We start from the raw sequence: 22,048 nt of genomic DNA, 5'->3' as shown, positions 1-22,048 counted from the left end.
TATATATATATATATATATATATATATATATATATATATATATATATATATATATATATACATATATACGTGCTATAGAAAATCTTGTTCCTGCTAAACTTTTGTATTACTATATATATATATATATATATATATATGTGTGTGTGTGTGGCTTTTGTAAATGCTAACAAGAAGCTTTATTTATTTGTTTTTGTGTGTGTGTGTGTGTGTGTGTGTGTGTGTGTGTGTGTTTGTTTAAAATTTGAAAATAAAAAAAGTAAAATACATTTTTAAAAGTAAAATTTGGGTTTGAAATCATTGTTAGTGCTTTATTTAAGTGAATGTGGGTATATTTAAATTTCTCCTTCCGTTTTTTTGAAAAATAAATGCTGCCTAGTTCTCCAAATCTTTTGATCTGAAATAAAAAACAATGCTGGGGGTTAAAAAAATATCACATTTATCAAAACCCAAAACACCGAAAGTTCAGTGTAAAAATATGCAAATACTCTGAAACGCTGAAATTTATTTAAACATTTCAAATATTTCAGCTTTTCACTGAAGCGGTTGGCCACAATATAATTTGTAACGTAAATTGTATGTAAATTATTGTATGGTTAATGTTATATATTCGGGAAAAAAAAGCAAAATAGGAACATGTATTTGATAGCAGACCTGTAGGTAGGTAGATAAGATACAGTAGATCTTGTGTGTAATGGCTAACAGAGATATTGGATATACACTAATACTCTCATTTCCTCTTGTTCACATTTGCTGCAGCACACAAACACCAGCGGGAGAAATAGATAATGATGAAGCTCACAAAAATCATCCACTCCTGCAAACAAGCCTCACCTCTAGCTGTAGAAGAACAGATGTTTGTGCTTGAGAGGCACTAGTTAGGAAGAAAAAGTGTGGGTAAAGGGGGCAGAGAGCGAAAGCGAGGGAGAGAGAAAAAGAGAGATGGGAATGCTGTAGAGGAGGTTTAAAAAAGCGATAATTGCAGACCTAGACAGTTCATTTCACCCATGCGAGTAACAAAAGCAAGGCAGTTCCTGAGTGTTATAGTAGAGGGGCTTGTTTGCTTCCTCAGGCCTGGTTTCCAGGCCAAACTAATCTGTAGACGAAGTCATGCTGTTCGTCCTCCAGTTGTATTTTTGATTTGCCACTTCAGTTTTTACCAAAGCTGTTTTCTTTGGATCGTTATTTGTACATAAGCACAGTACTGTGTGTTTGTGTATGTGCACCGGGGTTTCTTGTTTACAGTGCCTAGAGATTTAATAACCTTCGAGTCACTTAAATAGAACGGCCGAAGTTGGCAAAGAAACTTCGCAAACTTTTGCTGAATCACAAGCGATCAATTGTTGTTGCTTTTGTGTGACAGTTTCTGTATCGATTGTTTAATTAATGCGGCAATGCAGCATATCTTATTTAATAACAGAAGCATATCTCGTTATTCAAAGTCTCTGTCAAGGACCATAATGATGCGTGATAGTGATTTATACATTTTCTGTGATTTATATTTTTCTGTAGCATCACATTTTCAATAAAGGGGTTGCAAGCGATTACCCCCGGACATTCGTCCATATTTTGCATTTATTACTGACTTTTTAAACCGACGCACTACAGCGAGACGCGTTGCACACTTCGAAGTGCTATTTTAATGATGAATACTTCGTGTGTTTCCATATTCATCATACTTCGGATAGGCGCTCTGTCTTCATATACATACTGCTATAATTCCATGCCTCCATTTAAGATTAGAGGGCAGTAACCATCTACTTCAGTGGATGTGGACATTCCGTGAATTATAATGATGCTAATATTAATCCACTTCAGCCCAGAAGGCCTACAGGGACAATTAGTGGCACATAACTGCCCCCTCGTCTACAAACTGAACATTGCTCTGAAATATTGCTACAGTTTCACCGATAAGTCTGCCTTAACTGCCCAACTGTCACTATTAAAATATCGCCAATTGACATTCCAAGAAGCTTTCAAGAAGAAGGACAGAGAGAACAAGAAAGACAATTTAGCAAAAAAAAAAAAAAAAAAAAAAGTGAGATGGTTTATCTTTTAAATTTAGTTGTAACCTGCAGATGTATTTGTCATAAATATTAAATCAAATCTACTTGAACGAACAAGGTATTTTAAAAACGTTCTGTGAAATGTACTATATGAGGTGGTACCCAGAACTTTTAATCAGAAGCTCTGATTAAAAGAAAGTACTTTATTTATCGATGTATACACATTTTCATCTTCAGAATAGTTCCCTTGCACAGCAATACAGTGCTCCCAGAGTTCCTGCCACTTCTGGAATGTGTCCCGGAAGTCTTTTTTTCAAAAGTGCTTTGAAGCACCTTCTGCGGTTCGTGCTTGATCTCCGCAATTGTGTGTAAACTTCAACCAAAATCTGGAAAATAGGGTTGGTGCGGAAATAAGATCATGTAGATTGTTCTCCGACGATCATCGTGCGCAAGTTGCTGGAAGGTTTAGACATTTTCAGGGATTGAGCTCGATTAAGGTCTTCCTGATCTCTCGACGTCTTCCAGAGATGTTCTTCTCCAGCTCTTGAAGTGCTTCTTAAAACACCTCGAACGACTCATCAAAGCATTGCCGTATGTCAAACATATGTCATGTCAAATGACTCTGTGGCAGATTTGCCCAATTTCACACAGAATTTTGATGAAATCGCAGACACCAGTTATCACCATTAGTTTTTAAACTTTTTCATACCACCTCGTATGGACTATACTGGGGCATCTGACCATCACACAAGCAGGGACTGTACTGACCTCCCATTCTAAATACAAAGATATTAATAGGGAGTTGCTGCCCTTTTTGCAGTTATAACAGTTCCACACTTCTGGGAAGCTGTCCACAACATTTTGGAGTCTTTCTGTGGGAATGTTTGCCCATTTATCCAGCAGAGCTTTTCATCCTAAAGGTGTTCTATGGGTTGCGCTTAGTTCTTTGTGCCGGCCAGTCAAGTTCTTCCACACCAAACTCATCCAACCATGCCTTTGTAGACCTTGCCTTGCCTTGTGCACAGGCACACAGCCATACTAGAATAGAAAAGGACCTTCTCCAAATTGTTCCCACAAAGATACTAGCGTGGCATTGTCTAAAATGTCTAGGTATTCTAAAGAATTTCATTTTTCTCTCACTAGAAGTAAACGGTCAAGCTCAATATTTTGGAAAAAAAATCCCCATTCCATTATCCCTCCTCCACCAATGGCAGCTAAAATTTACCTAGAATCTGAGAAATCCAGACATGCCCATCAGACTTTCAAACAGAAAAGCAGGATTTATCAATCCATAGTACACACTTTCACTGCTCCAGGGTCCAGTGGCTTGCATTCAGCTTTGCTCAGCCATGGGAACCCATCCTATGAATCTCCAGCTACACAGAATTCTGTGTTCACATTAATTGCAGTGCAAATTTAAAACTCTTCAGCTATAGAATCAGTAGAGCGCCATGTGCCTTAGCACTCAGTGGCTCTGCTGTGTGAATTTACATGGTCATCTGCTTTGCGGCTGAATTGTCGCTGTTCCTCAACGCTTCTACTTTCCATTTACAGTTGACTGTGGACTGTAGCAGGGATGACATATTTATTAACTGACCAATTGCAGAGGTTTTATTCTACATCCTACTGTGGTGCCACGCTCGAATTCACTGAGCTCTTCAGGAAGAGTTTTGTTTTTTTGTTTTTTTACCAATGTGTGTAAATGCATGGCTAGGCGCTTAAATTTATACACCTGTGGCATTGGTTTTGATTAAAACAACTGAACTAATTCATTTAGAGGTCCCAATAGTTTTGTCCATAGAGTGTATTATACTCTATTAGATATATATTTCATTAATGATGTTAAATGAATTAAGGCAAATTAGTAAATAAAATGGCTAATTATGTTGAAATTAATGGCTTAAGCAGACACCAGGCAAACAAATCAAATTAGGGCTTTTTGCCATTAGAGTTAGATACGATTGGTAAAATGCAAGAGCTGTTTTTGTGCCCTGAAGCAGTCCAGAGAACTGATATTTGGGACCTTGGAAAATAGTGGTCTGGGGTTTGCATCCACCAAAGCAAACTATGGTCTTAAATAGGCGTGTAAGCTGGTTTACGCTACAATACATGGCAAGTTATGTACAATAGTTGCTTTAAACTAAACCTCAAAAGGCTAAACTAATTAGAAAACTGTTCCATAATTTTGGGGCTTTGTAAGCAGGGAAGCCCTGCCCCATGCTGTAGTCTACATTACCAGGTACCAACAAATAGCCTGCACCTTTTTGATATAAGTAGGTGTGGGGGATCATAATAGAGCATTAACTGCACCGTGAGCCCGTTAAGTGCTTTACATATCAGTAGTAGTATTTTATAATCAATGCAAGATTTAATTGGAAGCCCCTGTAGACTGATTAAAACGACTGACAGACTGAGTGATTTGGTCATATTTTCTAGATCTAGCAAAGACTGCATTCCTGATTAACGGAAGCTCATTTATGCACTTAGACAAACACCCAGACAGTTAAGCATTACAGTAGTCTAATGTAGATGTAACAAAAGCATGAACTAGTTTTTCTGCATCCTGAACCGACGACATATTTCAAATTTTAGCAATATTTCTACGGTGAAAGATGGCGATCCTGGTAATGTTATACACATGAGCCTTAAAGAAAAGACTAGAGTCGATAATTACACCAAGACCTGCTGTACACACTGAGACAGCTCAACCCCTGAAAATGTCAGAATCATTAGGCAACGTGCATGATGATCGTCGGAGAACAATCCACATGATCTTATTTCCGCACCCACCATACTCGCCAGATTGGGTTCCTGCCAAATGGACTTCGCCCTTAACACGAAGATGAAGCTTCAGATTAAAGGTTGCTGTTTCGAAAAGAAGACCTTCAGGACACATTCCAGAAGTGGCAGGAACGATAGGAGCGCTGTATTCCTCTGCAAGGGGACTATTTTAAAGGTGATAGCGTGTAAACGTAGATAAATAAAGTACTTTCTGGTAAACAGAGCCAGTTTTAAAACTTTTTGATACCACCTCGTATCTGTTGACAAGTTCTTACAGGGTGTTTGAGTTATTTATTGGCCATATGGAGGTTTAGCTTTGCAGTGTTTTTTTTTTTTTTTTTCACACTCATTTTAAATACATGAGGTGGAATGGCTAGAATCAGGACCTAGCTTGGTTTTTCAAAACCCTAATTAGTCTCATATGGATATACGCATTTGGTATTAATGCATTTCTAAATGATGGATGGATTACCTTCAAATTGCTGAGGGCCTGGTGCATATTCAGTTTGTGAGCTATGCCTTTTGTAAAACCAAAAGGAATTGGATCGAGTCTGTTGATGAATGCACTGAAAGAAGATTGACTGACTTTACATTTCTTCAGTTGTAAATTATTTCTCTGGCTTGCAATCCCTAAAGGTTGAGAGAAGGAAGGTCAGAGCAGTAGAAGGGCAGAACAGAAAGGGATGGATGGATAAGAGAAAGACAGGTGATCAATGACGACTAATGAACATGCCTGGAGTTGGGTTTTGCTTGTCTCGCAATCTAGCTCCCTGCAAGTTGCCTCGCCTGCTTCTCTTAACTGCGAGGGAAACTGAATTGGAAAACAGTTGCCAAAAGACTTAATCAAGAGCTACAGATTAGTAATAATGCTGATATGAAAAATTATTAACATGATGACTGCAAAACCCAATATTTTGGAATATTTTTACCATTCGCACTGTAAGTTGCAAGGTGGGGCGTCCATGGGTCAGATTTTTGTCCAGCTCAACCCACAGACAGAGATATGGAGCATATGGAGGCACGTTTATGTTCTTCAAACCATTTCTGAAAATGTTTTGTTGGAGTGTGGCAGGGCAAACGATTCTATCAATAGATGTCATTGCCATTGGTAACTACCGTTGCCATCAAGGGATGTTCTTGGTCGGCATGGTTTAGGTAGGTGGTAGGGGTCAAAGTAACATCCACATGAATGCCAACGGGTTTCCCAGTAGAACATTGCCCAGAGAATCACACAGCTTTTGCACACAGTGCCTTCTGGTGCCATCTCTTTCACTGATTTCCCCAGACAAGCAACACACATCCATCTGGTCTCTTACAGCAGGTAAAAGAAAACTTTATTCATCAGATCAAGGCCACCTTTAATCACTGCTTCATGCAGCCACAAAGTTTGCACCTCACAGCCAAATCTTATTGGACAAAATATGCAAAGAAGCCTGAAATTGATTGTATTTTTGTCACCTGGTCATAAGTATTCCATATTTAGTCCATATTTAGTCCCAATTTGCTCTACTAATTCCCTTCACTCTTCTGGGAAGATGTTTCGAATAGATTTTGGAGTGTGCTTGTAAAGAACCAGCAATAAGGGTCTGGTGAGGAGGCCTAGGGGGTAGTCAGCATTCCAATTGGTCTCAAAAGTGTTTAGTAGGGTTAAGGTCCGAGCTCTTTAGAAGATTTTCCACTCCAAACCATGAAAAGCATATCTTCATGTAGCTTTGCTCTGTGTACAGGGGCATGCTGTCATGCTGGAACAGGTTTGAGTCTCCTAGTTGGAAATTGGAAAATTTCATGCTGGCACGGCCAAAGACATGTGCCTTCAACTTTGTGGTAACAGTTTGGAAAAGAACCAGATATGTCCGGAAAGTCAGGTGTCCCAATACTTTTGTCCCTAAAGTGTATATTCAAAGTGTCACCTTTGTTCAATTACAAATTCATGATTTGTTTAAATGTCTCAGACGGCCCCGTGTCAATTCACAGCTGTGGCTGACAATTTGCCATTTTAGCGATGTTTGCATAATATAGTACATATGAACGCTGAACGCGTTTCTGTAAATTCCATCAACAGTGCCACGTTATGCTAAACAAACTGTAAACACGGAGTTAATCTAAGAAGCGTTTGCATCTCATTGAGCGCGTTGTGATGTGTGCATACGCAAACTCGCATGTGTTAGCTCTTCGTAATGGGAATATTCATCAGTTTCATACTAGCGGTGGCTCCTGTCACTGTTAGAGTAGACCAGCTTTGCCTAAAGGATGTCAGTGTATTAATACAAGTTGACACGTGAATTATTAAAGCTGGTTTTAGACTGCACCTGGTTCTAGCTGATCCTGATATCAAATATAAAATTCTAGAAGGCTGATGTGCTTCTATGGCTTGTGCTCCCCAGTCAAATTAGAGTGGGAAAATACTGTACTTTTACAATAGACCAGTGATTTGGGAAGGAGCTCTTATAAATATGTATATGTGAGTGTACTAGGAGACAAAAACCTGTTCCAGCATGACAATGCCCATGTGTACAACCCTATTTCCAGAAAAGTTGTGATACTGTGTAAAATGTAAATAAAAACAGAATGCAATGATCCTATAAATCTATATTCTATTCACAGTAAAGCAAAAAAAAAAAAAAAAACATTTTAGGAAAAAATAAGGTCATTTTTAATTGAACAGTTGGAACAGGGTCATGTTTACCACTGTGTAGCTTCACATCTTCTGTCAGTACACATCTTGGGAAGTGAGGAGACCAGTCGTTTGCTCGTGGTATGATCTTTCGGAAGCGCATAATCGCCGAGTGCGTTCATTTCAAATAAGGCCAAACCTTTTAAAGATGTGCAGTACTGTAATTAAAGCCACAGGGAGTGACTTGGGAGCAAGGCCACGTGTAAGATGTGAAGCGTAAAGAGTATAAGCAGAATGTGTAATTTACTCCCTTCAAAATTCATCAGCTCCGAATGAATTGTACAGAGTTACAAAGAAGCATGAAGCTTGTACTGACCTACCCTAACACCCCCACGCCCCTCCCCCTCCCTCCAACCCAGATCAGCCGAAACTTCAAGCAGCTAAATTACCCACAAACCCCTGCAAACAGGCCACCGGCGGCGCTACAGGCAAAATTCATTTAGAAAGCGAGCAAACACAGACGCCGAGGAAAGCACAGGTGATTTGGATTCTTAGCGAGTTGCCCACGTTTATCGGAGAAAACACAAAGCTGTGACTCTTTCTTCTCTCTCTCTCTCTCTCTCTCTCTCTCTCTCTCTCTCTCTCTCTCTCGCTCTCTCTTTTTCTCTCTCTCTCTCGCTCTCTCTCTCTCTCTCTCTCACGCACACACACACACACACACACACACACACACACCCTGCCTTTAGGGCTTACCAAAGGAGACTCTTCAAACGAGGCTTTGTAGTCAAGTGGAGAATCAAGATTAATGCACTCGCACAGCTCCGCTTGCTCCAGGGGAGAGAGCCGGTATAATTAACACCACAGGGCCTTGAAGGAGAGTGGAACGGGTGAAATCATCCAAAATAATATAAGAGACGAGAGATTTCTTTTCTGTTTTTGTCACGTGGCCTGACGCGACATTTGATATTTACAGTGGTTCTGCTGCACTCTGGTTTTCGGATTGGCTAGTGAGCATTAATATGAATTTTTAATTATTGTACAGCGGTTGAAAAAAAATTCAACGTTATATTCGAAGTTCGAACAGACACCAAGTCTGCGTTGCTTCATAAAGAACAATACAATGAAATAATATTACGATTTTAATGCTCTTAGCAACAAATACATTATAAGAAAATTAGCAAATAAATTCAATTTTGGGGGAAACCTGAAACCCGAATATTCACTTGTAAAATTAACACATCTTTGGGTTTAGAAAATGTTTCACCTGTCAAGTTTCTACCATTAAATAAAACTGGCTCTTCTTTCTGTAAAAATCGATAAACCTTGAAGAAACCTTGACTCCAAAGGGAACCTGGCCTTATCTCAGTGACACCAGATAGTCCCATTATAAATCATTCCCTTCTTTAACTGTGCACTATATGTTCAAAAAGTGCTATTGTGTAACCAGGACATTCATTACAGTTTTTTATTGACTGGTCACTGATAGAGTGCAAAACTGTTAGTAATAATTGCAGTCCAAATGCCATAATCCTAAGTAGAAACATCCACAGCTATGTTTCGAGATTAGCTTTGTTTACAAGAAATTACTTTATTTATCTACTTTAACACATTATCACCTTCAAAATAGCCCCCTTGCACTGCAAAACAGCGCCCCCAGTGTTCCTGACACTTCCGGAAGTCTCTGCACTGGTCTCGAAACAGCAAAGTTTCAGCTGAATCTTCATCTTCGGGTTGAGGGCGAAGTCCAATTGGCGGAAGCCAAATCTGGTGAGTAGGGTTGGTGCGGAAATGAGATCATGTGGATTGGTCTCCGACAATCATCATGCACAAGTTGCTGAACGGTTTTGACATTTTCAGGGCTTAAACTCTTTGAACGTCTTCCTGAACTCTTATCGTCTTCCAGTGATGTTCTTCTCCAGCTCCTTCTCCAAATGTGTTTGCTGCTCAAAACACCTCGAAAGACTCATCGAAGCATATGTCAAACGGCGTATGTCAAACTTATTCCGTGTCAAACGTCTCTGTGGCAGAATTGCCCAGTGTCATGCAGAATTTTACGTTCTCTCTTTGGTCTAACTGGCTGTCCAAGATGAAATCGCACATAGTCAGAATAACATAAGTTAACATGTTGGTATCTCCATGAGGAGGCCATTTGCAGCGGGAGCAAGTGGTTTCCAAGTGATGAGAACTCAACTTAGGTGAAAGAGATCAATGTGGATCATACTGGAGTAGAGATCAGGAGAAAACAGAAAAAAGCGTATTGAATTGTTACTGCATCGCGTTATTGCAATAAAAAGTATTAAAATTGTGTGACAGTATATTGAACTTTTGACCTTCGTTATTCCCCCCCTTTCTGGAATCCCATCATGCTGCACTGGGACATATTAAAGCAACACCTCTTCTTTGGCCTTTCACCAGCAATAGCTCTTATGTTCACAATATGAAATGTGTGTGTTTGTTCGGGGACGGTGGGGGTTGGAGGCTCGCTGATTATTTCTCCTCCCACAACCCCATTTGAATTTCATTATTATTATCGCTATCGTTCAGTATCGTTCGAGTCGACAGAGCCACGGGAGCGAGGTCCCCTCTTTTACACCGTACTGTAAATATATAAATAAGTGTAAGGTTACTGAGGAAGAGAATGAAATATGGCATTTCCATTTCAATGCAAATGAAGGGGAGAATGAATGCAGTTTGGATTTACAGTGCCTCATTATAATGAGACCATTGTGCCGATGTGTTTCTTTTTAACAGAACAATCTCCTATAGGCCAAGGAAATTAGTGTGCGGGCCTCCGCGCGCTACACAAATGAAACTGTCAGCACAACTCGTTTCCTGCTAAAGAAGCGGCATGGAGGCAGCTCGGTCCTCCGTCAGGCGGGTTTTTTTCTCCACAGAGGAGTAGTTATGTGTGGATTCCAGCGTTTAACCGTTTATGGAAGAAAGATTAGAGGGGCACTGATTTTAAGAAAATGTTCAGTTCTTTTCTTGAGAGTCACAAATTCTGCAAGCAACAAAAAGTCTTTCGAGAGTTTGTTCCCAGCGTTCGTCACATGTACTTACTGAATCATCAGCTTTTCGTTTGCATCCGCTTGAGTTTTTTTTTTTTGAGTTCTCTTCATTACATTTTCAAACACTGTATTTGCAATATTTCATAAGGTGACTTTTCAGCTTCTAAAAGCTGATCTATTTGAAGTATATGCTGCTACACTTGCTTTGTTATACACCAAGGCAGTTTGTATCATGGTTCCATTTAACTTTTTTTTTTTTAACATGTTACATTCATTCATTAATTTTCTCCCGCTTATCCGTAATTCGGGTCGCGGGGGCAGCAGTCTAAGCAGGCCCCCGCCCTCGACTGCTGCCCAATCCTCACAGCACTGTCCCTTACGGTCCCTCCTGCAGGTGGTGAGCCCACGGAAAGGCGGCCCCACATCACTCCGACGTCACGGACCTCGATATTTTCCTCGTAAGGGACCCCCGGAGCATAGAGGGTTAAGGGCCTTACTCAAGGCCCAAGAGTGGCAGCCTGCCGATACCGGGGCTTGAACCCCAGACCTTCCGATCGGCAACCCAGCGCCTTAACTGCTGGAGCCACCACTCCCCCAACATGTTACATTTAACATAAAATTAATATAAATATATAAAAGTATAAAGTATAGCTATAAAGTAAAAAAAAAAAAAAAAATATATATATATATATATATATATATATATATATATATATATATATATATATATATAAATATATATATATATATATATATATATATATATATATATATATATATATATATATATATATATATATATATATATACACACACACACACACACTATACTATAAACTACTGTGTATATACGGTAATCCCCCGCTTTACTGCGGTTCGAATCTCGCCCCCGGTTTATCGCGGAATTGAATTTGCCACATAATTCATTTGTCTCGGCCTCTTTTTTGACATCATAGGACACTTTAACCAATAAATAAGCAGAGAAACTACGCACAGGCTACGCTGCTGCAGAACTGTATACTGTACAGTGTATGTATTTAGTATAAATGTGATATGTTGTACTGTATTTCTACCAATTGACACAAAATTAATCTTGCCATATTCTTGCTAATGTTTTATGATGATTTAAAAAAAAAAAGCATTTTGGGGATGGCGTCCATTTATAGCATTTTTGTTTGTTTGTTTGTTTGTTTGTTGCGCGAGGTTTTGGAACGTAACCACCGCGAAAAACGGGGGATTACTGTATACAAAATAAGACAGAAAGGGATGGATATGGATATGACCAAGATTTTGACAGTAGTCCAGATATAAAATGTCACAGTGTATTTGTCACTAAAGTGTTCATGTGCTGCATTAAACATTTGCGAGATTCAAAATAACGCTGTTCTCTCTAAAACCTTATTCCGTAATAAAAAAAAGGCAAACTAAACTCACTAGACTTTCTTTTTTTCTAGAGTATTTATTTAGATAGATTGAGTAAAAGAGCTTGAGAACTTTTACCACCCCTGGTTTTCAACCTTATCTATTCCTTCACCTGATGCCCCATGAAGACTTGGATAGAAGGCTTTGGGAATTGAGTGTAAAATGCTCTCTTGCTTGGAAAATCCATCTTGTGAAAATCTGATAATGTGCTCTAATTTGCTTATCAATCTCTCTCTTTCTGTTTTTCTCTCCCCTGTACTGGCTCCTCACGGTTACAAAATGTGTAGTTGATCCTACCTGTTAGATAACGCTTCTCCTTGGCAATCCATCTCATTCATTCCCATGCAGAGCAAGACCTGAGAGGGGATTTGGGTCCAGGGAGAGCAAGCAGGTGTGAAAATTCAATGTTGTGTTCATTTGTATGATGGATTACTGGGAAGCCTGCTAAGCCATAAAGGCTAAAGGAGTTGGCGCTAAAGTGTGTTTTCATAAGGAAACACTTCTTCTCTCTTATTCATATGGATGTGGTTTGGGCTCGAACTCTCTTGTGGACGAGGGACCACAGTATGTCGCAGTTCAAAACGTATTCAAGTAGAATGGTTTTTGTTGTTTGTTTTTTTACTTTAATGACAGTGCACCTACAGATTCTTTCTCCATCTTAGGTTGGCTCCGATTCTCCAAGAAACATGATACACCAGATCCAGTTGATGGTGTTTCAAATTCAATCAAAATGAAGTCTTGCTGCTTCAACAGGTCAACCAGAACATTTTCCCTTCTAGCTTCAGGAGGTGCATCTATCTGTTCCTGGTTACTGTCTTTGTTTTATTAAGCCGTTTTACACCATGAATGCTAATGTTTCACTTAGCAGGCTAAAGCCACACTCTGGTGTATATGGATGATTGATTCTAATTAAGTGTCTAAACTAACTGTCTACGTTCTTTAGCCAGCAATATTGCACTTCTCCGAGTCTCAAACTTGCAGGACCTCACATGTAACATAACTAAGTTCTGTCAAAGTTCATTCTCCACCTGGTTTAATGGTGCTTTGTGAGCTATTTCTTGGGCATGGTCGGCCGAGGCCTATTAAAGCACGCCCTGTCCAACAGATGAGCTCCTGTAGCTCAAACTGCTGAAGAGGTTAATGCTCGATGGGTCACGACTGTTTTGGTAGCAAAAGTGGGACCAACCCATATTAGGCAGGTGGTCATGAGGATATGCCTGAGCGGTGGCCATAAAGTTATGGATGATCAGTGTATTTAGGATTGATATTTGCTTTGCATTAGTATCACTTGAAACTTATTTTCAGATTTTTGCTGCGATATTAGCTAAATAATATACAGTATATCATAGTTATGAAGTAATAACCACAAATTAATACAAAAATCTATCATCAATAAGTAAATGTGATATTGGGATAGCAACGAAGCAATCAGGGCAACATGTTTTAAAATAGCGTTTAAGTTTAATGTAGCTGTCACTATGTACTATGTGCTACTTTTGGATGTTTAATCTGAGTCCAGAAAAAGCCGTAGAGGTTTAGTCTGTGTCCAGAACAAACATTGGATGTTTAATTTGCGAAGGTTGCTGACTTTAGATGATATAGATGTTATATACATGTTAGAGACATGGATGTTTAGATGTTAGCTGTTTAGTCTGTGTCTAGAACTAGCTTGAGATGTCTGTCTGCCTATAATTAGCTTTAAATATTTAGTCTGTGTCTGGAAAAAGCTATGTATGTTTATCCTGTGTCTAGAACAATTTAATTAGCAAATGTTGCAGAATTGATATGTTATAGATGAAAGAGATGTAAATATTTAGATGTTAGATGTATAGTCTGTGTCTAGAACTGGCTTTAGATGTATAGTATGTTTTTAGATCTAGCTTTAGTTATTTTTATATATATATATATATAGTCTGTGTCTAGAACTAGCTTTAGATGTATAATCTGTGTCTAGAACTAGCTTTAGATGTATAATCTGTGTCTAGAACTAGCTTTAGATGTATAGTCTGTATCTAGAACTATCTTTAGGTGTATAGTCTGTGTCTAGAGCTAGCTTTAGATGTGTATTCTGTGTCTAGAACTATCTTTAGATGTATAATCTGTGTCTAGAACTAGCTTTAGATGTATAATCTGTGTATAGAACTAGCTTTAGATGTATAATCTGTGTCTAGAACTAGCTTTAGATGTATAGTCTGTGTCTAGAACTAGCTTTAGATGTATAGTCTGTGCCTAGAATGATCTTAAGATATCAAGTCTGTGTCAAACTAGCTTTATATATTAAGTAAGTGTCTATAACAACTTTGACATTTAGTATGTTTTGGTCTGTGTCCAGAACTAGCTTTAGACATTTAGTCTGTGGATGGTTGGACTAAATAATGTCCAAAATAAGCTCAGGATGTTTAATTAGCAAATATCATTTGAATAGATGTTTAGCTTGTGTCTATAGCTAACTTTGGATTTTGAAGCTTAAAAAACATATCATTAAAAGTATCATATAATATACATAATTATTACAGTATCTATAAAAAAAAATCCCATCTTGGATTGTTGGATTATTATTTGCCAGGTTTTTTTGCCTGCTTCCACTCACTCACACTGATTTAAAGTGATTAAGGCTTTCATTTGATCTGATGAAGTTTCACAATGTGCAAAACTCAAACAGCCAAAAGAAAACAGAACACGTTTGTTCTGCGAGAGGCGTGTGGGACGTGGCTGCCCGGGAAGCAACACAAAAGCGTTTTTACTCATTGGGCCAAAATCTGGCGACAGAAAATATATGCAACATAGAAATCGTGGCAATCAACCAAATAGTGAGAACACAGAGATGCATAGTCTATAAACTCCATCCTGCATTACTTTTCTTCAGCCCAGACATATGTAGTTTTTTTCTTTTTTTTTTTTCCCCCAGACAGATCTGTAATCGTTTTGCCATTTTACATGTCAGGTGAGCAGCCAGTGTTCCAAAACTACTGCTCACTAACCAAAACACGGCTTGTTTTGTTCGCTTCCTGCGATTGGGTTTAATCAGGGTTGTTCTTGATGCAATTCTAGCGCATTAAGGTTCATCTGAAAGCAGACCGAGGCGGTTGTTTTTGTGTTTCGGGCTCGAGTATGATTAGTGCGTTCTTACCTCCCTGAAATACACTACATCTGTTTATTCCTAGGTTCTGGCAAAGCGTTTTTTGTTTTTTTTATATCCTATCCTATTCGTATCATGTCGTGAATGCTAATGTTTCACTTAGCAGGCTAAAGCCACACTCTGGTGTATATGGATGATTGATTCTAATTAAGTGTCTAAACTAACTGTCTACGCTCTTTAGCCAGCAATATTGCCCTTCTCCGAGTCTCAAACTTGCAGGACCTCGCGTGTGACATAATTAAGTTCCGTCCAACTTAATTCTCCACCCGGTTTAATGGTGCATTGAGAGCTATTTCTTTAGCTCTCTTACCAGAAGGGGAAAGCAGTCCCATAGGGAAAAGAGTTGAGAGTGCATTAAAGCTACGAACTTACCTGTTATAATAGTTCGGCTGCCTGGTCGGGTAAAAAAAACAATGTTTCACATCTAAACAAATGCTTTTCTTTCCTTTCATTTCCAGAAGTCTGACTTTGAACATGTTACTCATAATTAGATCGGTGACATCTGAGGTTTACTGCTGTTGATTTGCTCCCATTTTGGTCGAAGCTCGTCCGAGATAAGCTTCCTTTCATCCAATTCTTGCATGCCAATTTAAAAGATGCTAGGATTTATCAGTAGGTTTTGCATTGTGCTTTGTCGCTAAAGGCACAGATAGCTCTAACTCATTAACGGCGTCGCACGAGAGCATTAAAACGACTCGAATTCCTCGCACGGTTCGAGCGGTAATGATAAAAGTGAGCAAGCGCAATGAAGGTTATCTGTTAGATGAAAGGCGTCGATACGCGTTTGCAATTGTAATGTCGGAGAGATATATTTCACCGCCTACTAAAAATAATCACGAGCATTTATTTGGTGTTGTCATAGCAACCGGGCAATTTAGGAAACAAGTTTGTTGTGATGTTAAATGAACTTTAGTAGGATACGGTGCATTTAGAGAAGGATCTGGATGTTTAGTGTGTGTCTGGAATCTAGCTTTTAATGTTGAATCTGAGACTTGTTTTAGATGTGTCTAGAACTATCTGTGAATGCATTGTGCTCACAAAAATCTTAAGATATTCAGTCTGCATCTGGGACTAGCTTTAGATGTTTGCTCATGTATAGACATCGCCAGAGACGTTTATTCTGTTTCTAAAACTTGCTTTAGATTTGTTTAGATATTATACTTAGATAGATATTTAGTCTGTCTAGAACTAGTTTCAGATGTTTACATGGTGTCTAGAACTAGCTTTCAATGTTGAGTCTGTGTCTGTAAATAGCTTTAGATGTTAACTTAGATGTTTTTGTAGATGTTTATTCTGTATCTAGAACTAGTTTTGGACATTTAATCTTGATCTCGATCTAGTTTTATGTGCGTACTCTGCATCACAAATTGGATATAGGTGCATATTCTATTTCTAGAATTACTTTTAAAAGCTTGCATCAAGAATTACAGTAGATTTAACGGTGTCTATTTTGAGTCTAGAACTAGTTTTAGACTTGTACTCTGCATATAGAACTAGCTTAGGACATTTAATCTGGATCTATATCTAGTTTTATTTGCATACTCTTCATCTCAAATTAGATATAGGTGCATTGGCTGTTTCTAGAACTACTTTTACAGACTTGCATCTAGAATTACAGTAGATTTAGTGGTGTCTAGGACTAGTTTTAGACTTTTACCCTGCATATAGAACTAGAGTTTAGAACTGGTTTTATATGTTTTTTCTGTGCCTAAAACTACATTAAGGTTTAATCTAAAACTAGCTTTGGTTCCTCAGCCTGTGTCTAAAACTAACTTTAAATGTTTTGTGTAGGTCCATAACTTTAGATGGATGCTTTGGATGCATCTTTGTCTAAAACTAGTCCTAAATGTCTTTATCTTAATCTAAAATGAGATTTAGTTGTTGAACTAGGTTTAAATGTTTCGTTTGTGTCTATAACCATCTGTAAATGTTTTATGTGTGTGTCTAAAACGAGCTTCAGACGTTTTGTTTGTGTCTAGAAATGGTTTTGAATGTTTACTGTCCAAGTGGCTTTACTCGTTTTGTTTATTTTTAGGACTGGCGTTTGGATGTTTAGTCTGCATCTGTATTTATTCTGCATATAGATTTGACTTTGAAATTGCTTTGGGTCTAGGATATGGTCGTTATTCTAATCTGTTTCTGGCAGCAAAAAGCATCACAAACTGCAGTGTAATAGAATATAATGTTTCAACTACGGAGAACATATTGTAAGCAGAGTCTATACTCTTCAAGATGACAAGTCAGTAATTTCAGATTTATATTCTGAAGCCCTGCATCATTTGTTTAGTGATATATAAGATAGTGATGCTTTCACCTTCTTTCAGATTTCAGTGTCAGCAGGGTGTCAGAGTGGGTTTTCAGCAGAAAAAGGATTATCAATCTGCTGATTTCTGCTTTGCACTCATCTTGGCCTGCGGGGTTATTATGCGTTCCTGCACTCAAAAAAAAAAAAAAAAAAAAAGGCCGCTCAGGTGTTACTTTAATCTAAACCTATCAGAGTCTTTCCAGTTGCTCATTTAACCTTGTCTGTCTTCTCCTTTCTGCTTTGCAGGGTGAAACTACACATGAAGCATGGAGTCTCGCATTAACCTTCAGCAAAACAAGACACTCAACAAGAGGCACATTTGAGTTACACACACACACACACACACACACACACACACACACACACACACACACACACACACACATACACTTTCAGATCTACTTGTCCATATCTGAGTTGCTAATACATATGCAAATTCCAAAACAATTCAATAAGTCGCAATTATTAAAAATGGAATGATAGTGGATTTTACCAATACCGCTACGTTGGATCGTACTTGACGATAAGCAATTAATCAACCGATAGTTTTTAAAATGGATACTGCATAAAAACTTGACACTACACATAAAATAATAACTTCAATTTCATTACATTTAATTTTTATCTGAAGAAATTTCAGATAAAAAAATACAGTACTGAATCATGGAAATGTGCTAAAGAAAAAAAAATTAATATATTAATAATTAAATATAATTGTGTAATGAATAAATTATAAAAAATAACTGAATCATTGACACCATTGGCATCAGATGCGCCTCTAGAGGCCGCACTAGTAATGACAGTGGACCTTTTCAGCCTTCCAAAAAAAACGCAACCTGGAAAAACTATCGGTATGGATTTTTGCCAGAAGCCCAAAATTCCAGCAAAACCAATGATTCGGTCGACCTCTAGAAATAGATAATTCTAAAAAAAATAAATAACAAACGAAAACAACCAGAGCAAATGCTGTTTGTTCCCAACTAATGTTAAATATCAAACCCTGCCTCACACACTTATTTCAGTCCGCTTTTATTTCAGTGCGCTTCTATTTCTGTCAAATTCTTTTGTAGCCCGACTGTTCTTTATTTTTTTTATTGTTTTTATAATATTTTTACAGCATGAATATAAATAGCCTTAGCTGTTGTAGTAACCTAGCCTCGTCACGACATTATGTGCTGCTTCCAGACTTGAGAATCAACAAGCAGGGTTTGGTATGCAGTGGACTAAACAGAAAATCAGCTTGAAGCCCATTGACTCTGACAAGCTTCCAGATCCACCATAGACACCAGCTCCTTCGGAATCTGCATGCAGAGCCATGTTTCACGTTCCACCTCACACCTAATGGAAAGTGAAGAGATTAAGAGCAGAAGCCGGCGAGGAAGCTGCTGCCAGTGTGTCCAGCATATTCTCATTCTTTCACGTTGTTGTTTTCTTCTTCTTCTTCTTCTTCTTCTTCTTCTTCACCAGCGTACCAACTCAGACTAATTAAGGCCTGCCTGCGAACCAACATGTACCTGTCGGCTTGTAGCTGTTTCTGAAAACTCAATGACTTGGGGTAGATATTGCTGAGACGTACCACTAAGCACGTACAAATTGAAAGTCTTTTATGGGACACACCCAGGATTCTTGTATTTTTACTGATCGTATTATAATGAGAAATGGTTTGTACTGATTGCACAGGTGATTGTGATGCTGTTCAGGGGAATCTGTTATGAATCTTGTATGCTGTTTTTTATTTGTTTGTTTAATGGTTCTTCATGCCTGGAACATGTTCAGTGCCGAATAAAATGCAGTTGTTTTTTTCAAAATAGATAAAGGGTGCTAATTATTGTGAACATGCATCAAAAGATTTCGTCTGGTATTGTGATTAATTTTAGCCCAAGATTTGATAGTCTGACTTGCGAATGTTTTATCTTACGATAGCGATATGACAAAATCATAAAATATTTACAACGTATATGTGGTATGATACAACTCAATGCTGCAAGGATGAACGGCGATCGTCAGTTCAGTTTTTCGGTTGTCTCCGTTGTTGGAGCATATTTTTTTTCCCTGTGTTTCATGTGTTTCAAAGCGCAATTTTTGCTATTGTTTCTCTCCTTTTTATAGGCGTCGCTCCTTTCGTCCGGCTCCGTTTTCCACACGGGAACTAACGCTCGTCCACACGCCCGCTGTTAAATACGTATATATTGTAAAGTTTATATATTACAGTACTATAAATTGCTCTGTTTTGCTCACGTCTCGACTTCTGGTATTTTACAATATGGTCATCTGAACGCATCTCTATCGTAAGTCAGGGAACACCTGTATTTAGTTTAACACTTTGACATATGCTAGTGGCTGTGGAAAAGACTTGAAGGTTTAGTTCACCACAATGGCAAAACCATGGTTTGTGTAAATAATATTTTTTTTTCAAAGGGTTGAAATAGAACTCACAGGAAGTCTCTGTTGTTGAACTGGTTGAATTAATGGTTGATGGAAAACAGGACAAGGAATTATCACCAACCGCTTCAAATAAAATTTTGATATTTTTTTACCACAAATAATTAATAGTCAATTATTATAAGATGCTTTAAATATTTAACCCTCATAAGGTCTTCGTTTCCTGTTTACAAATCTGGTCTTTGGGGTCTATATGACCCCAACAATTGATAGAGAAGTTATACAAAAAATATACATTTTTAATTATACAAATAATATTTTTTTTGTTTGTTTACTTCTCATCTATTCATTAATGCTGTGTTTTGGGAGATATGAAGTACTTTTGTACCTATTTACCACACAATTCCTCAACTACACCATAAGCTTGCATATGAAATATTAATTTTTTATGAAAAATTCACTTAAATGATGATCTAAATTTTTGATTTATGCTGGATTTATAGATTTTTTTTTGACAAATGAAGAAAAAATATTGAGGTTTTTTTTCACATTTCCCATTCATTTCAATGTGGGGTCATATTGACCCCGAAGACCAGAAGTGTAAAAAATCTTTTTACATACCTTCAGAACAACCGAAACAAGCCCAGTTTTTGTGTGTGTGTGTATAGATAGATTATGTAGGAAAAGTCACAAAATATTATTCCACTCAGATGAAGGGAACCCTTTTTCTTTATCAAGGAAAAGTCGATTGGGGTCATATAGACCCCAAGGACCGATTAAAGGTTAAACGATTTAGTCTTTAAAATCTCGTCTTCTCATCTTCTTGCATATTCCCGAATCCATTGTATTTTCCATAACGGTTCAGTAGAGACACGCAGCAGCAGGGCTTTTCTCCCAGCTCTCGAAACAATTACGTTTCTTTACATCCCCTTTCGAAGGCCATTGGCTTGTCCCTGTGGCTCAGAATATCGCTTAAACTTTAACGGCGACAGTTTGAGGAAAGACTTTATTTCTGTTCCACTTGTGTTTGTCCCATGATTTGCTAATATTGAACATCTGTCAAGTGTCCTGGGATTAATAGGAAAGGAAACAGCACACTTTAACCACTTCATGATGTTCACAACCATTGCACTCAGCTATAGACCAGATTTTAAATGTCTTTCAAGTTTTTGGTCATAATTTCCACCTCATAACTACACACAATGGAGCGTAGTTAGAGAGGTAGCCATATAAGTCCACAGTAAATATGGTGGTGGCTTTTTAATGTTTCAGGCTGTTTTTCTGACCTGGACATTTATGATACAAGTTATCATGGACTTTAATGCATCTACCAGAAAGATCATAATGGGCCATGGTTGGATCTTCCAGCAGGACAAATTTTCCCAAACTTACATCAACAGAAACAGCAAAAAACAAAAAAACCCACAATGTAAAAACACTATGGCCATTACAGTCTCCTGAATTGAAAACTATAAAATCTTGTTGAATAAACTGAACAGGATTGGCCAGTGTGCCCTCAAAATGTGGAGGATCTGGAGAATCTGAATGGAGAAACGTACCAGATCCCTTGCCATGTATTCTTTAACTCATTAAGCATTATAGCAGGAGCCTTGCTGTTGTTGACTGAACAATAATTCCTTTCATTTTAAATAAAACTTTGTTGATTGTAATTGTCTGACGTCACTTCTCAATGCTGAGAAATACATGCTGATGCTTATCCATTATGCAACACCATCATGGAGGTGTCCGATTGGCCCCATTTTCTTTTTGCAGCAAGACAACGACCACAAACATACAGCCACTGGCATTAAGAAATTAATTTTCAGCATAAAGAAGTAGTCCAGGAAGTAAAACTTCTTAACATCATGTCTGTCTTGGAGTACATGAGACAATGTTTTGTGGCAGCTACATTCACAGAAGATTTTGTGGTTCAAGATGTTTGGAACAACCTATGGCAAATTCCTTCAAAAGCTGTGTGCAAGTGTACCTTGAAGAATTGATGGTGTTTTGCAGGCAAGGGTGCTCACACCAAATATTGATTTGATTTGGATTTCTATTCTGTTCATTTATCTTCCATTTTAAAATAAACCATTAGCTCTCTCTCTCTCTCTCTCTCTCTCTCTCTCACACTATATATATATATATATATATATATATATATATATATATATATATATATATATATATATATATATATATATATATATATATTCGCTGTGGATTCCCGCAAATTTTCCGAACCGTGAATTATCGTTGGTTGACTGTATATGCGGGAATCCACAGCGGGACCAAATGTTGAGGAACATTAGGGATATTAAACAACATTTTCACTAACAAATTTTATTAAAAAAAAAAAAATTTGTATAATAATAATTGTATTAAAGTGTTATAATG

General features: G+C 37.9%; 1 protein-coding gene and 1 long non-coding RNA gene across 6 annotated transcripts in view; one reads left to right on the top strand and one right to left on the bottom strand.

Moving 5' to 3' along the window:
- The window catches only part of cd276 (CD276 molecule), a 107,253-nt gene extending 88,171 nt beyond the window's left edge, over positions 1 to 19,082 (top strand). For all 5 annotated transcript variants that reach the window (XM_083553144.1, XM_083553142.1, XM_083553141.1 and 2 more), the window contains one exon: positions 17,519 to 19,082. The gene's annotated coding sequence lies outside the window, so the exon portion shown is untranslated. The remainder of the gene's footprint in view (positions 1 to 17,518) is intronic.
- LOC310732589 lies at positions 17,972 to 21,504 on the bottom strand. The gene is made up of 2 exons (XR_014535522.1): positions 20,444 to 21,504; positions 17,972 to 19,858 (listed from the first exon to the last, which is right to left on the bottom strand). It is a non-coding gene; the product is annotated as an uncharacterized lncRNA (long non-coding RNA).
- Positions 21,505 to 22,048: the final 544 nt, after the last annotated feature.

Source organism: Silurus aristotelis (assembly GCF_946808225.1).
Source record: "Silurus aristotelis genome assembly, chromosome: 10".
Taxonomy (NCBI): Eukaryota; Metazoa; Chordata; class Actinopteri; order Siluriformes; family Siluridae; genus Silurus; species Silurus aristotelis.
Note: the sequence above shows the minus strand (reverse complement) of the source record. Positions and strands in the feature narration are given on the sequence as shown.